The sequence below is a fragment of the Hibiscus syriacus genome, unplaced genomic scaffold, assembly GCF_006381635.1.
Source record: "Hibiscus syriacus cultivar Baekdansim isolate YM2019G1 unplaced genomic scaffold, ASM638163v2 tig00016065_pilon, whole genome shotgun sequence".
NCBI lineage: Eukaryota > Viridiplantae > Streptophyta > Magnoliopsida > Malvales > Malvaceae > Hibiscus > Hibiscus syriacus.
The window spans coordinates 1256988-1281423 of NW_024062380.1; positions in this window are offsets into that span (position 1 = coordinate 1256988).

The window sequence follows — 24436 nt, forward strand, 5'->3', positions numbered from 1 at the left end:
GCCTTTCGCAACGCGATTCTGACTTTCGCAACGAGATAATACAGAATCGCAATGCGAGTTTCAAAGTTCGCAACAGGTTTTAGTTTCGCAAGCCAAATTTTGAGTGTATATATATACGCAGCAGCAACAATTCATAACCTAAATCCCTAAATCGCAACTCATGCCATCTCCATCTATCACTCTCTCCGGCGACATTCGTTCCAATATCCAACGACATCCTTCCCCATCCGGCAACAGGTCTTAGTTTCGCATCTCGTTTGTTTAGTTACAACCATGAAATCATCTAATGTTGATCATGTTTGGATAGATTTGTGTTTTGGAGGGTCATGGGAGAATGTTCATGGTGTTTTACAATATATGCCTTTACCCATGAATCTTCAACTAAAACTGTCATTAAAGAAGTTAACTTATGAAACCCTAATGTTACGTGTTTCAAAGAAATTGAATTTAGAGCCCCTAAGTGGATTTAGGCTATCTTATCAGAGAAATGGTAAAGTTTATTTGTTAACCGACAATGAAGATGTTGAACGATTCATTGCTTACATTAATGTTTCAAGTGATGATGTTACATTGTATGTTGTTGAACCTAGAAGTAGTATTGTTGGGTCAATAGCGGGTAGTAATCAACTAAGTGGGTCAAAAAACCCACAGCCTTTCTCTAATCCAAATCCAAATCAACTTTCAGCACCAAATTCCGGTTTTCGTATTGACCAATTAGACGATGATGAGCCAAGAGAAAAAATTGTGAGTACTAGTCAGTATTCGAAATTTGATCTTGGTCAATACCCGGACTTTGATATTGGTCAATACACGGATTTTGATGATGTTTCAGAAGAAGAAACAGACCCTGCGTGTAATGATTTTGATATTGGTCAATACCCGAATTTTGATGATGAAACACCCGTTGCCAAGGAAGATGTTGTTGATGATAATGAGGAGGAAGTTACGACTGTGAATGAACATGTTGAACATTCATTCTGTAATTCATATAATCCTGAAGAAGAAAAAGAAGAAGAAAAAGTCCCCGAAGAAAAGAAAATGCCACGGGAGTATAACTGGAATATGCCAGAATTACTTCAGTTACCGGAAGAAGAGTTGGCAAAGAAAGCAGTTGATTGTTACGCAAAAGTTATTCGTATCAAGATAGATGATTGTTTTGATACAAAGGAAGACTTGAAGATAGCTTTGTATACGAAATGTGTGGAAGATGGCTATCAACTAAAAGTTAACAAATCAAGCAAAGATCGTTTCGAAACAAGGTGTACGATTGACAAAAACTGTACGTGGCGTATGATTGCAAAGAGGATAAAAGATTGCGCAATGTTTCAAGTTAGGACCTTTATTGATAAACATACATGTTCAAGAACCCAAGTTTTTCCTCACCATAGACAGGCAAACAAAAAGGTGTTGGGTGGTTTTCTGGCTGAGTTAATGTTTTTGAATGGCAGGGTATATCGGGGACATGAAATTATGACTGACATGAATGCTCGGTTCAAGATTAGTATATCATATTCTCAAGCTTGGAGAGCCAAATGTTATGCCTTGGAATTGTTGAGGGGGTCGCCAGAAGCATCGTTTGCCCAACTGCCGGCTTATTGTCACAATTTAAAGCTGAAAAATCCTGGGTCGGTAACTCATATCAAAACAGATAGAGATGGACGCTTTGAGTTGCTGTTTATCGCCATTGGTGCTGCGGTTAGTAAATCAATATAATTCTGTTGACTCATTTCTGTTAGTTACATGCATTTAAAATTTAAATGATTATATTTATTGTGTATATTATTTTGTAGATTCGTTCGTTTATTACTTGCATGCGCCCAGTTATTATAGTTGACGGAGCACATTTGAAAGGTCGATACCTTGGAGTAAACTTATTAGCAGTAGCCATGGATGCTAACAATGGGATATTGCCAATAGCTTACGGGGTTGGCAAATCAGAAACCTCTGATTCATGGATATGGTTTATGGGGCATCTTAGGGATTGCATAGGTCCTATTAGCAATCTGACAATCATATCCGATAGGGAAAACTCAATTGACAACGCTGTTAGAAAGTGTTTCCCAGATGCTTTTCATGGACTTTGTGGTGTTCATTTGTATAGAAATCTAAAATCAAGGTCTGCTAGTATAAAAAAGCACAAATGGACATACTGGAAGGCTGTAAAGGCTTATCGGGAAGTGGATTTCAATAAGCATATAAACTGTTTAAGACGTGTTTTGCCTCAGTGTGCTCAAACACTAGAAGATGTCGGGTTTGAAAGATGGTCAAGAGTACATCAACTTGGAGCAAGATATGGTTTCATGACGTCTAATAGTGTAGAATCAATTAACGCTCTAAGTCGTCATTCCCGGAAATTACCCATTACTATGCTAATGGAGTTTTTTCGAGCCTCTATTCAACAGTGGTACTACAAGAAAAGAAACCATGCATGTATTATTTCTTTGAATTCGTAACTTATCATATATTTTACTAAGTATTATTTATTTAAATTTACAGGAACATTGGAACATCGTGTTACACCATGGACTGAAAAAAAGATAACGAAACGTGTTGTGAAGTCAACGTCATGGAGAGTTGAACCATGTTCAAACACTTTGTTTGAAGTACTGGATAATAACTTAAATGGGCTTGTCGATCTAAATGCAAGGACGTGTAGTTTTATGAAATGGCAAACATCTGGTTATCCATGTGGCCATGTTATAAAAGTTGCTCTTCATCTAAACCAAGATGATTCAAGCACATACGCTATGGATTGCTACACTACAGAAGTATATCGACAGACTTATGCCGAGATTGTCTACCCTATTTCACATCCTTCTGAGTGGGACATACCAGATGACTTACAAACAGTTTTGCCACCAACCATGGACAGAAGGCTACCTGGCTGACCAAAAAGTCACGATCGTATACCGTCTAAGGGTGAAGAGAAGAAGAGATCGACATGTAGTCGGTGCAAGGAAAGTGGTCATACAAGGTTGACATGTGGATCACCAGTGCCATCACAATCATCTTTTCCTCTACCAAAATATGGATCATCATCAAAATCCAAAGCTCATATGGTGTCAAGAAAAAGGCAATCAAAATCGCAATCATCTTTAAAATCCCAATCACAACTGGCTTCACCTTTTGGGACTGTTAACTTAGGTGATTTTTAAATGCAAACGTTGTATTATGTAGATTTTATGTGTGAACTTTTAACATTTTCAGTTAGGCATGTATTAGTAACTTGAGTTTGAAAATTGCTATGATATGTTCCAGTTGTTATCACTTAATAGGCAATCATCTTAATGTCCATCGCAACGCGGAAATTACTATCGCAATGCGAAATGAAAATCGCAACGAGAGAATCGCAATGCGAAAAGAAAATCGCAATGCTAATTTCGCAATGCGAAATGAAAATCGCAACGAGGGAATCGCAATGCGAAATGAAAATCGCAACGCGAATTTCGCAATGCGAAATGAAAATCGCAACGAGGGAATCGCAATGCGAAATGAAAATCGCAACGCGAATTTAATTTCGCGTTGCGATTTTCATTTTCGCGTTGCGATTTTCATTTCGCATTGCGATAGTACTTTTTGCCTTCAACATAATGCAGATTGAAATCAACAAAATCAACCATTACATTTCAATCAATTAAACAAGCACAAATAAGAATTATGTTAACATCAATTAAACAAATCAACTTTTACAAATCACCTTTTACAAATCAATTAAACAATCAAAAAATAAGCAATAATTATTAGAGAAAATAACACTTCTACTATTGAATCAACTTTTGCAGCCATACATCATTTTCACGCAGCTCACTTCTGAGATTAACCTGCATAAACCAAACATTTGCTCAAACAACACTTTCTACACATCTAAAACCTACAAACAGCAAATTATTGAATTCTAGGTACTTAACCAAACATTTTCAAACCACAAGCCTATAAACATACCAACTGTTTATGGACATTTTTATAACGCGGATGCAGGTAGGCAGCGTCTCGTATATATCGATCTAGCCATATAATGTCGAAACCACAAGCCTACTGCAGCTCTATCTATATCGGTGGGAGGTAGATACTTTATACTTCCTGTGATCAAACGGTCCAACGCCAAGCATACGAGAGGACCACAATCCCCTCTGGGTCCTTTCGTTTGTTGTGGTGCGGTCTCGTCTCTGCTAACTGTAATATTGAGCTTCTTTGGCTTCTTGTTTCCAGAACGAGTCCAATAATTTATCGCATCCAAGTATTTAGCCAAATAAGAGCTCCATCCCTTAATAATATCTCTTAAATCAGCCAATGATATGTAATTTATCATGCTGTCATATACTATTGCCTTAAGGGATGGGATCTGAAGCTCGACGAGAAGCCAATGGTTACGTTCCAAAACAGGGATAAACACCTGCAATCATAAGTAATAATTCATTCATTTGCGCACTTATTTATGAATACCTTTAAACTCAATCTAAAATAAACACTAACCTTATCGACCTCCCACCATGCAGGATAAAGTTTAGCTTGTCCATTGCCCAACGCAAATGATTCATCTCGTTGATTCTTCAAGTGAATTGCGTTAAAAGCCGTCGGCATTATTGTATACCATGTATTTCTTTTATTTTCCTTAAGTTTCCTAATTATTAGTAGACGTGACACCCACGCATCGATATGCTGTTTTACAAAAAAATACATATATTAGTGAATTACATTAATTTTTAAACAAATTAATCAAATGAAAATATAAGAAAAATATAAGACTTACCCCTCCATCGAAATAGCCATTGTCTTCGACCCCTAATAATACGCCCCACCAAGACCGATCAAGCAACAAATAGATATCATCATTGAGCTTGCATATGTCAGTGAAACACCCCTGGCTTCGCTCATGTAGATAAAAATCAACTGCGGTCTTAGCCCAAAAGGTGTTATCCAGAATTGTGTCCGGTAGTTGTTTCCTCTCCTCTTCAGATACCGGTATGGTACTGGCCGGTAACTCATACGAGAGCCAACTTGAATCCATCATGTCCGGCACGTCAGAGGGTTTCTCAAGAATCCTACATATGACGCCATGTGAATCGGGCTCTTGAATGGTGGGAGGGACCTCTTCAACGATGAGAGTGGCCTCTTGAACGGTGGGAGGGGACTCTCGAGGAATGATAGGGGCCTCTTCAACGATAAGAGTGGAATCTTGAGGGATGATAGGCGAGTCGGGCTTCTTCTTGCGGTGTCTTCGCACTATTGGGGTATACGGAGACTTAATAGCACGTGCACGCCGTCTGATGCGTGAACTCTGTCGTGCAAGAAAAACCCGACGTAAAGCATCCACCTTATCGGTCCGCTAAATAAAAATACAAATATCAGTAAATAAACAGACATGATATTTAAACAGTGAAAACAAAGATAAATATATTTCAAACTTTCAACCAAAAGACAAAACAAAGACAAATACTAACTTCACAGTGTTAAAGTAAAAAGTTTAGCAGTTTTGGCAGCAACCGAATAAATTTACTAAGCAATCTAAGTGAAATGGTTAATTTAAGTGAAATTACGAGTAAATTTATCATCAAGTTAAATATGGAAAATCTTAAACTTACCTCGTTGCGTAGAGTATGAACCTCATTCTGAAACGATACTACCATCTCACGTAGAGCGGCAACCTCACCACGTAAAGTAGACACCTCCACACGCCATGCACCATCGTTATCGCGTAGAGTACCGATCTCCTCACGCAAGGCATTGACCTCATCACGTAACTCCCTTGACTCATCCCGTGGAGGTGGAGAACAGGGAGATAGAAGTCGTGGCATCTTTGTCGGTCGCCTATCATGAGGTGATGGTGGAGAAGAGACTCGATGATGTGACGGGATAGGTGATGGCTCTCGTTGTAGAGGTGTACAGTCGGGTCGATCAGGTGATGGCTCTGGGTGAGGTGATGGCTCTCGAAGTGGAGGAAGTGGAGGCTGCTCATCATTCGTGCCATCAAAAAAACGCTGACTAGCTTGCCACCAATCAGTGGCAAGCTCAGCCTCCGTGGGTGTCATTCTCATTAATGGAGTGTTGGCCTCCTAAAAATATAAAAACTAAAACAAAGTTAAACGTCTACTATTAATAACTTGTTTATATATGATAGTATTTGTGTTAACTTACATTATTTATTGTCGCATATGGCATTAAGTCTTCCCAATCCAACATACGTTTCCTCTTCCAGGAAATAGCCCTAGGAATATCATCTGAGGATTTTAATGCATATGTCCGCATGCTGGGGAAGGCCTCGAATATCCAAATCTACAAACAATATAATAACAAACATTAGTAATTGTTAAATAATTAATTATAATTTTGAAAACATTATATATAGAATTCTTACCTTAAAGGCCCAAACAAAGCCTGACAAAGTGTATTTCGACCCATCGCCCCACAAACTTTTGCGGTCATCAAAGGCAGACGACAACTTAGTCCAGGTAGCTTTCCATATATACGAACCCCACGGAAACAGATTCCATGCATTTAGGTCCTCTACCAATAATATTAGCTCCTGAGGAATAGGTTGTCTGGCCTCTCTGCCTAGAAAGCCGGCATACAAAAGTAGTAGAAGGCATACTCGGACAACATCGACGTCATTCATCCGAGTAAAACTATCTTTCTTATTAAATAATTTCTTCATGTCGTCGACGTGTAAGTTCGGCTTCTCTATTGACTCATCAGGAAAAACCCTGGATAACCATGATGGGCGGGTGATATGACGAGTGTACCGACCTACATCATCGTGTCCGAATCGTAGACCAGTGATTAAGCAGAACTCCTTCCGCCCAAAACAAGTATACGCCGGTGGAAAATGAAACCATATCTCTTCCTCACCACGTTGTATACTGTCGGGTAGATCGCTAGTCATGGTCTGAAGCCACAAATGGGTCAAACTAGCATCTCCACCCGGATGCTGTACTCTCAGCCATGGCCCGAAGCAGGTTTCTTCAAACAATTTTCTTTGTGCAGGTGAAAGCTTCGAAGCAATTGTAGTGGCTAGGCTAACTTTATTCCTTAATGTCAATGAAGCCGAAAAAATTTCTACAAAAAAACAATAAACATACCAAGTTAGATATACCAAAAACTACACTGTCAAGATATACCAAAAACAAAACAATAAACATAAATAGTAGTTTATTCTTGAAACTAAAATTTGCAACACTGTTTTTGTCTTTTGGTTGAAATGAAAATCGCAACGAGATAATGAGAATCGCAATGCGGAAATGACTATCGCAACGAGAGAATCGCAACGCGAAATGACTATCGCGACCAGACAATCGCAACGCGAAATGAAAATCGCAACCGCGAATAAAAATCGCAACGCGAAATGAAAATCGCAACGCGAAATGAAAATCGCAATGCGATTTTGGTTTCGCGTTGCGATTTTTATTTCGCGTTGCGATAGTTATTTCCGCGTTGCGATTTTCATTCTCGAAACTATTCTTCTTCTGCATTACTTCAACCAAAAGACAAAGCAAAGATAAATACTAACTTCACAGGCTAAACAGTTTAGCAGTATTGGCAGCAATCGAATGAATTTAATAAGAAATCTAAGTGAAATGGTTAATCTATTATTGAAATTACCAGTAAACTTATCATCAATCTCAATATGAAAAACCTAAAATAATGCAAAAATTTCAAAATAAAAATAAAAAAACTAACCCTCGGAGGTTGATTTTCCATTTCTGAATGATTGTGAGGGATTTTTGACAGTGAATGGTTGTGAGGGATTTCGCCGGCGATGGGGACGGAAATCTTCGGAGATGGGGACGGATTTCGCCGTAGAGAGTGAGAGATGGAGATGGGACTGAGTGTTGTGTTTTTGGGTTTGAGGTTATGAGTTGCGATTACTGTGGACGGTTCATTTTCTGATTTATTAAGAAAAAATACGTGTTTGGAATTTGAAAAAAAAATACGCGTTAATACGAATGGCGCTATGTAAATCGCGTTGCGAAAGTCAGTATCGCGTTGCGAAAGTAAGTATCTCGTTGCGATTTTTTATTATCGCATTGCGATAGTCAGTATCGCATTGCGATTTTCTCAATTCGCGTTGCGATTTACTTATTCGCATTGCGAATTTCCCAATTCGCGTTGCGATTTACTTATTCGCATTGCGAATTGGGAAAATCGCAACGATACTGTAGACCATCGCAACGCGATTTTCAACTATCGCATTGCGAAAATGCAACGCGAATTTGCGATAATGGAGATCGCGTTGCGAATTAGCGATCGCATTGCGATTTTGTTGGTCATTTTGGCAAATTCGGAAAAAGTTGGTTAAAATCGTATATTATATGGGATTTTTGGTCACTGAGGTTATTTTCTCTTTTTTTATTAATCTCATGTGAGTATGAGGTAGCATATGTTTAAAGACTTTCAATCATTTGACATCAAACTCGCATACTACTAACATACATGATGCTCGAACACGATACCTCAAAGACTATTAATAATTTCTTAATTATTGAAATCGCTTAGTTCGTGTCTTTTTTTACTTTTTTTAGGTAAATGAAGGAGAGTAAAACTAGACTAACTTAAACAATGTTGTCTTATATTCCTAATGTCGTCTTGGAGCTTTAGGGCTTCCAGTCCTGTAGGCTCGAGGAAAGTTGCTCCCTTAAAATCATTTTTTTCCATCATTCTTGACAATGCATCATCTACTCTATTCGCTTCTCGTCGGGTTTGCGTGAAGGTTATTGTTCAATTTATCTTAGTCAATTATTTTATATATTGCAGGATGGTCGGTGTCGACACCACTCGTATGTTTTTTGAGCACAGTTTATAAGCTTCTGCACTGTCGGTTTCCAGTAATACCTTTTTAACACCTAGTTTCCATGCATGTGTTAATCCCTCGAAAATTCCCCAAAGTTTCACTTCAATCACCGAGCAGATCCCTATTGCTTTAGCAAAACTAATTATCCATTCCCCATCATTAGATCTTATTACTCCCCCTCATGTTGTGTATCCATTTTGTGTTTCTCTTGCTCCATCCGTATTCACTTTTACCCAGCCGTTCGGAGCGGGTTCCCATCGGATAGTCCTAGTTGGTTTTAGTAGCCCGGGGTCACTTGCTTTGATTGATCCTTCTAATGCTTGGATTCCTTCCATTTTGTATCCTTTTTCCTTGTGCAAGGATAGTTTCATTTCCTAACTTGTCTGGTTCAAAAATATATTGGTTTCGATGTTTCCAAATCGACCAGGTTATTGCACCATATAACAGGTCCCAGTTCTCCTCATTTCTTGCAAATTATTTTGGATTCTCGAGATTTATCAATATCCAATCTTTTGTGTTCATCGTGAGGAATTCTTTAAGTTTTTCAGGCCGAACCAATTGTTTTCAAGCTTCATTTACCGGCGGGCATTCCCGGAGCAAGTGTTCCAGATTTTCCTCTTCCAAATCACATACGCCGCAGTTCGATCGTGTATCCATATGCCTTCTCACTCGTTCCTTATTTGTGAGGAGTTTATCACCAGCAATCAACCATAAAAGAATTTTAATTCTCTGCAGTCCTTGGTATTTAGCTATTACCTTCCAAATTTTTTCCGTTGGCTCCTGCTCGTAATCTGCTCGAATATTATATGTTGATCGGACAGTGAAGGTCCGGGATGGATTCAACTTCCAACCTGGACCTTCAGCAACTTGTACTTGTGTTGGAGTCATCGTTGCCATTAGCCTATGCAGAATATCTCGTGGAAGCAACGTAGAAATTATCTACCACTTCCAGCTTCCTTGATCATTTACCATCTCCGCCACCGTTACTGAACCTATGATTGATGTTGCGTTGGGATCTATTATATGGTCTTTTAATGGACCAATATCGCTTAACCAAGGATCTTTCTAGAAGTCTATAGAGGCTCCATCTCTAACTGTCCATATTAAACTATCTCGAACATCCCCCCTAAACTAGACTGAGACCTTTCCAAATACTTGAGCAGTGCTTTCTTGTAATCTCTCTTGGTACTTTCTCCTCCCATTTGTATTTTGAGCGAAGAATTTGAGCCCACAGCTGGTTCGGATGAAGTACCAAGTTGAAGGCAATTTTCTTTAGTAATGCATCTTCTTGTTTGTCCAGGTATTTGAAGCCGAGACCACCATTCTCAATGGGTTTGCAGACTTCCTTCCAATTGACTAAGTTAACTGCATGTTTTGTCTCTGATTTACCCCATATAAAATTCCTAATTAATCTCTACTTCTCGGCCGGTTCCTTTTGGAATCATAGATGTTTGCACTGAGTAGTAAGGGATAGAAGAAAGTACCGCTTTAGCTAGCGTGATTAGGGCTGCTAGTGTCAGGCTTCTCGCTCCCCATCCAGCCAGCTCATCCCTAACCCTTTGCTTTATGTACTGATATGTCGCCTTAGTAACCCTTTCATGTAGCAATGGAACCCCGAGATATTTGCCTAGATTTTTAACCTCCGTGAATCCACACATAGCACTTATCGTCTTCCTATCTTGAATCTCCACATTTCTGGAAAAAAGAATATTGGTTTTTGTTAAACTTACCTTTTGACCCGACGCAGGGCAAAACTCGGTTAAGATTTTTTCCATAATTGTAATTTGGTCTTTTCTTGCTTCTGAGAAGAGCATCATGTCATCTGCAAAGAATAGGTGCGAGATTTCCGGTCCGTTGCGAGCTAAACAAGCTGGTTTCCAAGAATGTACCCTAACGCTTTTTTGAATTGCTTGTGCTAAATGCTCCATACACAATACGAATAAATATGAGGATAGGGGGTCTCCTTGGCGAATTCCCCTTGTAGGTTTAAATGTCTACGTAGCTTAACCATTCCACAGTATTTGTGTTGACACAATCGAGACGCATCGCATAATTAATTCTCGTAAATTTGTTGGCAGACCAAAGACATTCTAGCCGATCGTAGGCTTTCTCTAGATCTATTTTGATTGCCATGAGTCCTTTTTTTTTGCCTTCATTAAGTGCATTACTTCCTGTGCTATGATTATATTTTCCGTTATCGTAAGCTTGTTCGGCTATTGAGGAGTCTAAGGACACAAGCACCTTGAGTATTAATGAATTATAAAGCAGTTTGCTTGTTCATGAGAAGCGTGTCAATACAATTACTTTAGTTGCATTGAAGATCTTTACTAGAGCTCGATATGAAGAAAAGGGTCGAGGTCAAGGAAGTTATAGAGGAAAATGTCGGGGAAGAGAACGATAATTTTTTGACAAATCTACTATTGAATGTTACAATTGTCATAAACTTGGGCATTTTCAATGGGAGTGTCAAACTAAAGTGGTCAATTATGTAGAAACCCAAGAAGATATGTTGTTGATGGCATTTGTGGATACACATACGCCCACCAAAAGGGACACTTGGTTCCTTGACTCTGGATGCAGCAATTATATGTGCGGAAAGAATGATTACTTCATGGACCTTGATGAAAATTTCAGAGATACGGCAAAGTTGGGTAACAATTCAAATAAGACTGTAATGGGTTAGGGCAATGTAAGGCTGCAAATTCATGGAGTCATGCATATTCTTACTGGAGTATTTTACATACCACAGTTGAAGAACTTACTAAGCACCGAACAATTACAAGCGAATGGATTGGCCATTTTATTTCAACATGATAGATGTAAGGTGTATCATCCCCAGAGAGGATTAATTATGGATGTGCAAATATCTTCCAATTGAATGTACATGTTCAATGTTATATGTCAACCAATAGCATCAGATTGTTTCAATAGCGTTACAAAAGACATGGTGCATCTTTGGCATTGTATATATATGGGCACTTAGGCTTTAAAGGCCTAAAGACTCTTCAACAAAAAGATCTGGTGAATGGGTTACCACAACTTATGTCCCCATCAATGTTGTGCCAAGATTGTCTCGTGGGAAAGCAACACAGGGGTGTGTTTCCAAAGAATAGCACTCGGAGAGCATCGCATATTCTTCAATTGTTTCATGCAGATATTTGAACCAATTTCACCCATCTCTAACAGTAAAAAGAGGTACATACTTTTACTGACGACTTTAGTAGTAAAACATGGGTTTATTTTCTCTTCTCAAGTGTTTAAGGTCAACTCTCTTCATCCTCAAATCTCTTTAATTTATTTTCTCTATGTGATGACATGTGTAAATATTCATAAAATAATTTTTCAATTAAACTAAAATAATAATCAAATTGATAAAATGTGTAATTATACTGATTTTTAACAACTACGTCAGTTCTTTCATTAAATGTTAACGATATGTGATTTGATTGACAATACTTTGATTTTTTAACTAGTTTGATTAACAAAATTAAAATATCGCATGTCAAACTAAAATCCATCCATAATTAAGTTATTATGGGTTATAGTTTATTCTGATTATTTTTATAAGTTTTGATAATATGTATTTTATTTTATTTTATTTATTTAAATTCGTATAATCATATAAATCTCAAAACAAATTAAATTAAAATTGATTTTTAAATCAACCTAAAATGTTAAAAAATTAAATAAAATAAAACTAAACGTTATTGACTGCAATCAAGGACAAACGTAAAAGTCTACGTTGGAGACGAATTTATAACACTTTAAGAGAAGGTAAACTTATCAATAAAAAATATATAAGATTTTAAAATTTTCAGAGGAAGATAACCTCTGTCTATCCTTTTAATCTATCTTTAACTTTAAAGTATTTTTTTTATATTAATCTGTGATAAACACAAGATAATATTTATTCAAAGATAACTTTTAATCATTTGATTGAACACTTATACAATTGACATTCACGGTACTCAAACTTAAGACATTAAGAAATAACAATCATTATTTTACTACTGAATTCATTTGATTCCTAACTAAAATGTTACATAACATAAAGGCATTCCCTATGAATCTTTCATTGCACTTTTACAAAATATTAAAATTTATCTTTATTTTATGGACACGTATTCTTAATAATACAATTTTTTTATAAATAAATAATTAAGAATGTCACATCACCCTGAATTGTAGGTTAAATACCTATCAGAATAAAAATTTTCCTCTCTTTCTATCTGGACAGAAATTATTAAAGATTATTAATTTCTTAATTAATTTTTTGTTAGGATATAATTGTTTTTTAATATCAAAGGACATAATTTAACCAACAGGGCTAGTTTAAGTAGTAAGTAACTTTGTATCTCTTAAGCAAGGTCTTGAGTTCGAGTCTTTGTGTATATAAAAAATTCTTACCGACAGACACATTCATTAAAGCCAAATGTAAAAAAAATAAAAAATAAAATCATTAATAGTGGTCTTACCAATGTTTTTTAAAATCGGACCGGACCTTAAACCAGTGAAGGTACTGGTTCACTGGTTCAACCGGGTTAAACCGCGGTTGAACCGGTATATATAAAATAATATATTTTTTAAAAGTTTACATAATATTCAAAGCAATATTAATATATATATAACACTCTTTTTAAGTTCACAATATTAAAAGGTATAAAAATATCAAAAGTCATAACTGTTAGAGTATGCCCAAAGACCAATCATATGATGATTGTAATAATACTTTTATTTACCGATTTTATTGAATAAAGGCATTGCCGCTATTATTTTCAGTTATATATATGTGTTTAACATAAACTGGAAGATAATAAAGTCCATGTAATGACATAATTGTTATTATTAAAAGATCCCTAGTCAAGTATTATTATGGGCATGGACAATAATAATACACTTAAGACTAACATGTTATTGATTGATGAAAACGAGTTGTCATTGACATAGAGATGTCAGAATTGATACATGATTACATTCTTAGAGAACAATGTATTAGATTGACCCACCATGAGCATATGTCTTGGATTATTATGTGACAGTCATAACATTGCTCATGGTGATAACCATATGTATGATCCTCAAACTTGAGATCAATACTATCCCAACATATATTGTTTTATGTTTTGATGCAGTTAAACAAGCTCCGTAACTGGTTGCTCTATAAAGACTGTTATTGAATATATATATCAATATATGTAGTGGGTGTATATGATTAAGATAGGATATGTCCTTCCTACATAATAGGAAATATATCACATGCCACTTGATTGAGTGAGACTAGAAACGCATGGATGTGCTCGAATAAGTTGATATGAGATATCACAAACTATTCGTTAATTAAAGTCTACTCTAGATATCAAGAAACAATAGATGGGCAATACAAGTGTGACTATTCCAAGACTTGTTCCTATTCTAGATATAAAGGATATAAGGATGTAATACATAAAAGAGTTAATCACCAAGATGATATGCCGAATCATATTTTCTTGTAACTTAGGTGACAATGATATATTGCTAGATGTCACTCATTGTATGTAATTTTAGAATTGTTCTAATAATTACTACTAACGTTACAAGAACCTTCAGGGTCACACCCTAGGATTGAAATGAGCAAAGATGTACAATTTGTTGTACGTTATTAAAATATATCTAAAGTTAAGATATGTATATTTGATATACATATGAATTTAATTATCCCGAATATATTAAGTAAGCATTAATAGAATGCAATTTATATTACAACTCTTTTAATTGATATATATATAATTCGGAATAATTAAATACATATTTTAAGTAAACATTAAAGATTGTAATTCTGATTATAAGTCTTTAATGTATATTTAAGTTGAATTAATTAAATAATATTTTATTTATTAATTCAAAACAACTTTAAAAACCCTAAGATGTTAGGGTAATGGATATAAAAGGGTATGTTAGGTCTAGCAGCCGTTTTGCAACACACACACAAACCCTTCAGCCGTTTTCTCTCAAAATAGTTTTGGGGAAAAAATATTGCTCTCAATCGGGTGAACTGAGTAGAGGTCGAGACGTGATTTCGTGGAGGCTTTCGATTCGAATCGATCTACACCACCGTATTCACTATTGTTCTTGCTATTTTCAAGGAACCCACTGTATGTATTCACATCTCTTCCTCCTGATTTTGGTTTTTCGTACTTCAATCACTGGTGAGACCGTCGAGTTGTGTTTACGCTACGCCATGGGGTGCACCGACGGTCCTAACAGTGGTATCAGAGCCACTTGTACGATATGAAATTGGGTTAAATTTTGGTTGATGCGATATGTATGAGATGCATGTTATAGTTTTATCGATTTCGGTAAATATGCTGATATCTTTGTTCAAATCGATAACTGCAACAATTAATATGTTAATTTGTTAATATGTTTTTCAATCGATTTGTTGCTGGATGATCTGTGGGATTACGATAGCAGATCGAGTTTGGCAGTGGAACAATGGTTGTTCCAATGTAGAAAACCTTCGGGATTGAAAATCCCAAAAGCACGATTCTGTTGATAATTATTATCAAATCATGAAGTTTTTCCATGGAAACAGAAGTACTGTTTTATATTTTAACAAAGGCGTAATAACGAGTATATATATATGATATGTTTGTTTTGCACGGTGTTTGATATGTATGGTTATAGCCCTTGTTTAATTTACAATGGTTTATTTTGAAATACAGTCTACGAGCCGTGCCTTTCTATATCTCTGTTGTATTTCTCTTCTCATCTTACTCCCTCGTATGTAAAACGAGTTTCTTTTAAAATTGTAAACCTATGAAGATTCACAAGGAGCAGAAGAATGGCGAGAAGATACCTAGAGAGTAGTCTTAGGCTTTAGGGTTCTTCGTTCTCCCATTGGCTTAGGATGGGCCACCTTAGTCATTGTTTTGGCATATAACCATTGCATCTTATTTATTGCTATATTTGTTATGTATGCAATGCATCAAATGATAAAAAAAGAATAAATATTGATGAGATCAATAAGGGCCTAATATTAAAATGAATAATGATGAGATAATTACGCAAATCCCTCTTTATAATCTAAGTTAACTTAACTGTTCGATATTTACCCTCGTTAAGGCTTTGATCGATATTGTGTGGGCTTTGCCAAAGCATTGGCACATAAATCTATCTTAGTTAAATGCGAAGAATAAGCAAGTGATATTCACCGGTTGAAATATTGGTAATAACTTAGCTAGGTTATTCTAATAGGTTTAGAAACCTAGAGGTTAAATATTTGGATAAGTCATGAGATGACTTGAACAAAAGTTGTTCACCAAAATGAGGAGTTATATAAGATGTAACTAATAAAGTGTTACTTACCTAAATAATCACTATTCTAAAAGAAAAGCCAAAGTTGATTTAGGAAATTGATGTATTATGGATACTCACCATCTAGAAAAATATTCGTTGAATTTTTCCGAAATTAAAACAGAGAGGGTTTTTAATTTTGAATAAAATAGTGGGATTAATTTGTAAATAAAGTCCTATTTATAAATTTTAATTCGGTAAATTCACTTACTTTAATATTTCCATTGTTGTAGATTTAATGGAAAACAAATCTTTATCACTGCGATCACTCCTTGAGAAGGATAAACTTAATGGCATAAACTTCCTTGACTGGTTTCGTAATTTGAGAATTGTTCTCAAACATGAAAGGAAGGAATATGTCATCGAGGAACCTGTTCCTGATGAACCGACAACTAATGCTTCAAAAGTTGACAAAGACAAATTCAAGAAACATATGGATGATATGTTAGATGTTGGATGTCTAATGCTTGCCACCATGACTCATGAGCTTCGGAAGCAACATGAGGACATGGTTGCATATGAGATGATTCAAAATCTCAAAGAAATATATGAAGGGAAAACACGTCAAGAGAGATATGAGACCTCTAAAGCTCTATTTCAATGCACAATGGCGGAGGGAACTCCTATAGGAGCTCATGTCATCAAGATGATGGGCTACATCCAAACGTTGGAAAAGCTGGGATTTCCTCTTAAAGATGAATTGGCTACCTATGTTATCTTGCAATCGTTGCCGGATAGCTTTAGCCAATTTGTCCTTAATTTCAACATGAATGAAATTAACAAGACTTTGCAACAGTTACTTGGCATGTTATGAACTGCTGAAAGTAACATGAAAAAGGTTGGACCTAAGCCCATTCTGATGGTCCACAAGGACAAAGGAAAGTGAAAGAAAAAGGTAGTGGCAAAGTCAAAGGGTAATGGTAAGACCAAGCCAAAGGGTGAAAATTCATTGAAACCCAAAGGGGAGTTAGCAAAAAAGGAAAATGTTTCCATTGTGATAAGACCGGACACTTGAAGAGAAACTGTCCAGTTTACCTTGAAGAGGTCAAGAAGGCAAAAGCAAACAGAAGGTTTGTTTTAGGTATTTATGTTATTGATGTTAATTTGTCAACATCTACTTCTTGGGTATTAGATACCGGTTATGGTTCTCATATTTTTAATTTTGAACTGGGACTGCAAAAGAGAATGAATCTGGCTAAAGGAGACGCGGACCTACGAGTGGGAAATAGAGCAAGAGTTGCTGCATTAGCTATAGGGACATATGTTTTATCTTTGCCTAGTGGACTTGATTTAAATTTAGAGGATTGCTATTATGTGTCTAGTTTGACTAAGAACATTATTTCTTTTTCTTGTTTGGACAAGATTGGTTTTGAGATTATTATTAAGAATAATTATTGTTCTTTTTATCTCGATAATGTTTTTTATGGTTCGACACAATTGCTTAATGGTCTCTATATTTTGGATCAAGAAAACACCATTTATAACATTAATACTAAGAGATCAAAAATAAATGGCTCGAATCAAACTTATCTTTGGCATTGTCGTTTAGGCCATATAAGTGAGAAACGTATATCAAAACTCCATAAAGATGGATTCTTAGATTCATTTGTTTTCGAACAATATGATGCATGCGAATCTTGCTTGTTGGGAAAATGACTAAAGCTCATTTTATTAGTAAAGGTGAGCGAGCAAGTGATTTATTGGGGTTAATACATAGTGATGTATGTGGACCAATGAATACACAAGCCAGAGGTGGATTCCATTACTTCATTACTTTTACCGATGACTTCAGTCGGTATGGGTATATTTATCTTATGCGCCATAAATCTGAAGCCCTTGAAAAGTTTAAGAAATTTAAAAATGAAGTACAAAATCTATTATGCAAGAGTATTAAGGCACTTCGATCAGATCGAGGTGAAGAATACTTAAGCATAGAGTTTGATGAACTCCTACAAGAATGTGGGATTGTCTCACACCACCTGGTACACCATAGTGGAATGGAGTTTCTGAAAGAAGGAATCGAACATTGTTAGACATGGTTCGATTGATGATGAGTCATAGTGATCTTTCGACTTCTTTTTGGGGACATGCACTTGAAACATCTGCTTTTACACTAAATCGTGTTCCATCTAAATTGGTTTAAAAGACACCTTATGAGAGATGGACTAGGAAATGTCCCAGTATGTTTTTTATGAAGATTTGGGGTTGTAAAGCTTATATAAAACATCATATGTCTACAAAGCTCGAGCCTAAATCTCATAAGTGTATATTTGTTGGATATCCTAAAGAAACTAAGGGATACTATTTCTTCAACCCTAAAAAGAATAAAGTGTTTGTTGCTCGAACATGAGTTTTTATCGAAAGAGAATTTCTCTCACAGAAAGGGAAGGGTAGAAATATTGAACTTGGAGAAGTTCAAGAGCAACAGATAAATGAACCTGAAGTTGAGCATGTTTTACAAGTTGTTGAGGAGCATTCAACAGATTTAGAAACACAATCACTGCGTAGATCCACAAGAGAAAATCATGCACCTAAGAGATTTGGATTTCTCGTTACAACACATGGAGATGTTCTTCTTATGGATCAAGATGAGCCCATGACTTATCAAGAGGCAGTGTCTAGCCTAGACTCTGAGAAATGGCTTGAAGCCATGAGATCTGAGATGGATTCCATATCAGTAAACCAAGTATGGACTTTGGTTGAACTACCTAAATGGGTCAAACCTATAGGGTGTAAATGGGGTTTCAAGAAGAAAACCAACTTAGATGGTAATGTACAAACATACAAGGGGCGATTAGTCGCTAAAGGTTTTCGACAAGTTCATGGTGTAGACTATGACGAAACATTCTCCCATGTAGCTATGATTAAGTCCATCCGGATCTTGCTCGCAATAGTTGTATTTCATGATTATGAAATCTGAAAAATCGACGTCAAAACTGCCTTCCTTAATGGAAAACTTGAAGAGGATGTGTATATGACACAACCAGAAGGTTTTGTCTTTCTAGGAAATACTGGAAAGGTTTGTAAGCTACAGAGGTCTATTTATGGACTAAAGCAAGCTTCTCGAAGCTGGAATCTTCGTTTCAATGATGCAATCAAAGAGTTTGGTTTTATCAGAAATGAAGATGAGCCTTGTGTTTATAAGAAGGCTAGTGGGAGCATTATTTCTTTCCTAATCTTACATGTAGACGACATACTCATCATAGGAAATGATATACCTACTTTACAGTCTGTTAAAACTTGGTTAAGTAGTTGTTTTTCTATGAAAGATTTGGGTGAGGCAGCGTATATATTAGGAGTTAAGATCTATAGAGATAGATCAAGCCGACTTTTAGGTCTAAGTCAAAGTACATATATAAACAAAGTGTTGAAAAGGTTCAGTATGGAAGAATCCAAGAAAGAATTTTTGCCTATGAGACATGGCATTTCTCTTTCGAAGAAAATGTGTCCTTCAACTCCACAAGAAAGAGAATGAATGTATAAGATTCCATATGCTTCGGCTATTGGTTCTATTGTTAGAGTATGCCCAAAGACCAATCATATGATGATTGTAATAATACTTTTATTTACCGATTTTATTGAATAAAGGCATTGCCACTATTATTTTCATTTATATATGTGTGTTTAACATAAACTGGAAGATAATAAGCCCATATAATGACATAATTGTTATTATTAAAAGATCCCTAGTCAAGTATTATTATGGGCATGGACAATAATAATATGCTTAAGACTAACATGTTATTGATTGATGACAATGAGTTGTCACTGACATAGAGATGTCAGAATTGATACATGATTATATTGTTAGAGAATAATGTATTGGATTGATCGACCATGAGCATATGTCTTGGATTATTATGTGACAGTCATAACATTGCTCATGGTGATGACTATATGTATGATCCTCAAACTTGTGATCAATACTATCCCAACATAAATTGTTGTATGTTTTGATGCAACTAAACAAGCTCTGTAATTGGTTGCTCTATAAAGACTGTTATTGAATATATCTCAATATATGTAGTGGGTGTGTATGATTAAGATAGGATTTGTCCTTCATACATAATAGGAAATATATCATAGGCAACTTGATTGAGTAAGACTATAAATGCATGACCATGCTCGAATAAGTTGATATGAGATATCATAAACTATTCGTTATTAAAGTCTACTCTAGATATCAAGAAACAATAGATGAGTTATACAAGTGTGACTATTCCAAGACTTGTGCCTATTCTAGATATAAAGGACATAAGGATGTAATACATAAAAGAGTAATCACCAAGATGATATGTCGAATCATATTTTCTTGTAACTTAGGTGACAATGATATATTGCTAGATGTCACTCATTGTATGTAATATTAGAATTGTTCTAATAATTACTGCTAACGTTACAAGAACCTACAAGGTCACACCCTAGGATTGAAATGAGCAAAAATGTACAATTTGTTGTACGTTACTAAAATATATATCTAGAGTTAATTAAATATATGTTTTAATAATCCTGAATATTTAATTTTAGTTAATTAAATATAGATTTAATTCATTTCAAATAATAAAATCCCTAATATGATTAGGGTAACTTGGATATAAGAGGATTATTAAATTCCAATTAATTAAATATAGATTTAATTAATTTGAAATAATAAAACCCTAATGTGATTAGGGTAACTTGGCTATAAAAGGGTTTGTTAGGTATAGCAGTTGTTTTGACACAACACACTCAAAACCTTCATCCGTTTTCTCTCAAAAAGAGTTTTGGGGAAAATAAAGATTGCTCTCAATCGGGTGAACTGAGTAGATGCCGAGACGTGTTTTCGTGGAGGCTTAAGATTTAAACCGAACTATACCACCAGTATTCACTGTTGTCCTTGCTGTTTTTTAAGGAACCCACTGTAAGTATTTGAATCTCTTCCTCCCGATTTCAATTTTTCGTACTTGGATCGCTGGTGAGACCGTCGAGTTTTGTTTTCGATATGATTTTGGGTTAAATTTTTGGTTGATGCGATATGTATGAGATGCATGTTCTAGTTTTATTGATTTCGGTAAATATGTTGATACCATTATTCGAATCGATACCCACAACGATTAATATGTTAATTTGTTAATATGTTTTTCAATCGATTTGTTGCTGGATGATCTATGGGAGTACGATAGCATATCGCGTTTAGCAGTGGAATAATGGTTGTTCTGATGCTGAAAACCTTCGAGATTGAAAATCCCAAAAGAACGATTCTGTTGATAATTGTTATCAAATCGTGAAGTTTTTCCATGGAAACAGAAGTACTATTTTTCAAAAAATCCTACCGGCCATTGCGGTTCAAATTGAAGGCCGATATTAATATTTTTAACAAAGGCGTAACAACGTGTATATATATATTTTTTGCACAGTGTTTGATATGCATGGTTATAGACCTTGTTCAATTCACAATGGTTTATTTTAAAATACGGTCTGCGAGCCGTGCCTTTCTATATCTATGTTGTATTTCTCTTCTCATCTTACTCCCTCGTATGTAAAACGAGTTTCTTTTAAAATTGTAAATCTATAAAGATTCAAAAGGAGCAGAAAAATGGCGAGAAGAACGGCGAGAAGATGCCTAGAGAGTAGTCTTAGGCTTTAGGGTTCTTGGTTCTCCCATTAGATTGGGATAGTCCACCTTAGTCATTGGTTTGGGTTATAACCATTTAATCTTATTTATTGCTATATTTGTTATGTATGCAATGCATCAAATGATATAATAAGAATAAATATTGATGAGATCAATAAGGGCATAATATTAAAACGAACAATGATGAGATAATTACTCAAATCCCTCTTTATAATCTAAGTTAACTTAACCGTCAAATATTTACCCTCGTTAAGGCTTTGATCGATATTGTGTGGGCTTTGCCAAAACATTGGCACATAAATCTATCTTGGTTAAATGCGAAGAATAAGCAAGTGATATTCACCGGTTGAAATATTGGTAATAACTTAGCTAGGTTATTCTAACAGGATTAGAAACCTAGAGGTTAAATATTTGGATAAGTCATGAGATGACTTGAACAAAAGTTGTTCACTAAAATTAGGAGTTACATGAGATATAACTAGTCAAGTGTTACTTACCTAAATAATCACTATCCTAAAAGAAAAGCCAAAGATTATTTAGGAAATTGATGTATTATGGATCCTCACCCACTAGAAAAATATTCGTTGAATTTTTTAGGAATTAAAACAAAGAGGGTTTTTAATTTTGAATAAAATAGTGGGAGTAATTTGTAAATAAAGTCCTATTTATAAATTTTAATTCGGTAAATTTACTTACTTTAATATTTCCATTGTTGTATTTTAATGGCAAAAAACACTTTATCGCTGCGATCACTCCTTGAGAATGATAAACTTAATGGCATAAACTTCCTTGACTGGTTTCGTAATTTGAGAATTGTTCTCAAATAGGAAAGGAATGAATATGCCATTGAGGAACCTGTTCCTGATGAATCGACAACTAATGCTTCAAAAGTTGACAAATACAAATTCAAGAAACATATGGATGATATGTTAGATGTTGGATGTCTAATGCTTGCCACCATAACTCCTGAGCTTCAGAAGCAACACGAGGACATGGTTGCATATGAGATGATTCAAAATCTAAAAGAAACATATGAAGGGCAAGCACATCAAGAGAGATATGAGACCTCTAAAGCTCTATTTCAATGCAAAATGGCAGAGGGAACTCCTGTAGGAGCTCATGTCATCAAGATGATGGGCTACATCCAAACGTTGGAAAAGTTGGGATTTCCTCTCAAAGATGAATTGGCTACCGATGTTATCCTGCAATCGTTGCTAGATAGCTTTAGCCAATTTGTCCTTAATTTCAACATGAATGAAATTAACAAAATTTTGCCACAGTTACTTGGCATGTTACGAACTGCTAAAAGTAACATGAAAAAGGTTGGACCTTAGCCCATTCTGATGGTCCACAAGGACAAAGGAAAGGGAAATAAAAAGGTAGTGGCAAAGTCTAAGGGAAATGATAAAACCAAACCAAAAGGGTAAAATACATTGAAACCCAAAGGGGGAGTTAAAAAAGAAGGAAAATGTTTCCATTGTGATAAGACCAGACACTGGAAGAGAAACTGCCATGTTTATCTTGAAGAGGTCAAGAAGGAAAAAGTAAACGGAACGTTTGTTTCAGGTATTTATATTATTGATGTTAATTTGTCAACATCTACTTCTTGGGTATTATATACCGGTTATGGTTCTTATATTTGTACTTCTGTACAGGGACTGCAAAAGAGAAGAAATCTGGTTAAAGGAGACGTGGACCTACGAGTGGGAAATGGAGCAAGAGTTGCTGTATTATCTATAGGGACATATGTTTTATCTTTTCCTAGTGGACTTGATTTAAATTTAGAGGATTGTTATTATGTGCCTAGTTTGACTAAGAACATTATTTCTATTTCTTGTTTAGATAAGATTGGCTTTGAGATTATTATTAAGAATAATTGTTGTTATTTTTATCTCGATAGTGTTTTTTATAGTTCGACACAATTGGTTAATGGTCTCTATATTTTGGATCAAGATAACACCATTTATAACTTAAATACTAAGAGATCAAAAACAAAAGACTCGAATCAAACTTATCTTTGGCATCGTCGTTTAGGCCATATAAGTGAGAAACGTATATCAAAACTTCATAAATATGGATTCTTAGATTCATTTGTTTTTGAACAGTATGATGTATGCGAATCTTGCTTGTTGGGAAAAATGACTAAAGCTCCTTTTAATAGTAAAGGTGAGCGAGAAAGTGATTTGTTGGGGTTAATACATAGTGATGTATGAGGACCAATGAATACACAAGCCAGAGGTGGATTCCATTACTTCATTACTTTTACCGATGACTTCAGTCGGTATGGGTATATTTATCTTATGCGCCATAAATCTGAAGCCCTTGAAAAGTTTTATGGAATTTAGAAATGAAGTTAAAAATCAACTAGGAAAGTGTATTAAGGCACTTCGATCAGATCGAGGTGGAGAATACTTAAGCATAGAGTTTGATGAACTCCTAAAAGAATGTGGGATTATCTCATAGCTTACACCACCTGGTACACCATAGTGGAATAAAGTTTCTGAAAGAATAAATCGAACACTGTTAGACATGGTTCGATCAATGATGAGTCATAGTGATCTTCTGACTTCTTTTTGGGGACATACACTTGAAACATCCACTTTCACACTAAACCTTGTTACATCTAAATCGATTCAAAAGACTCCATACGAGATATGGACTGGGAAAAGTCCTAGTATATCTTTTATAAAGATTTGGGGTTGTGA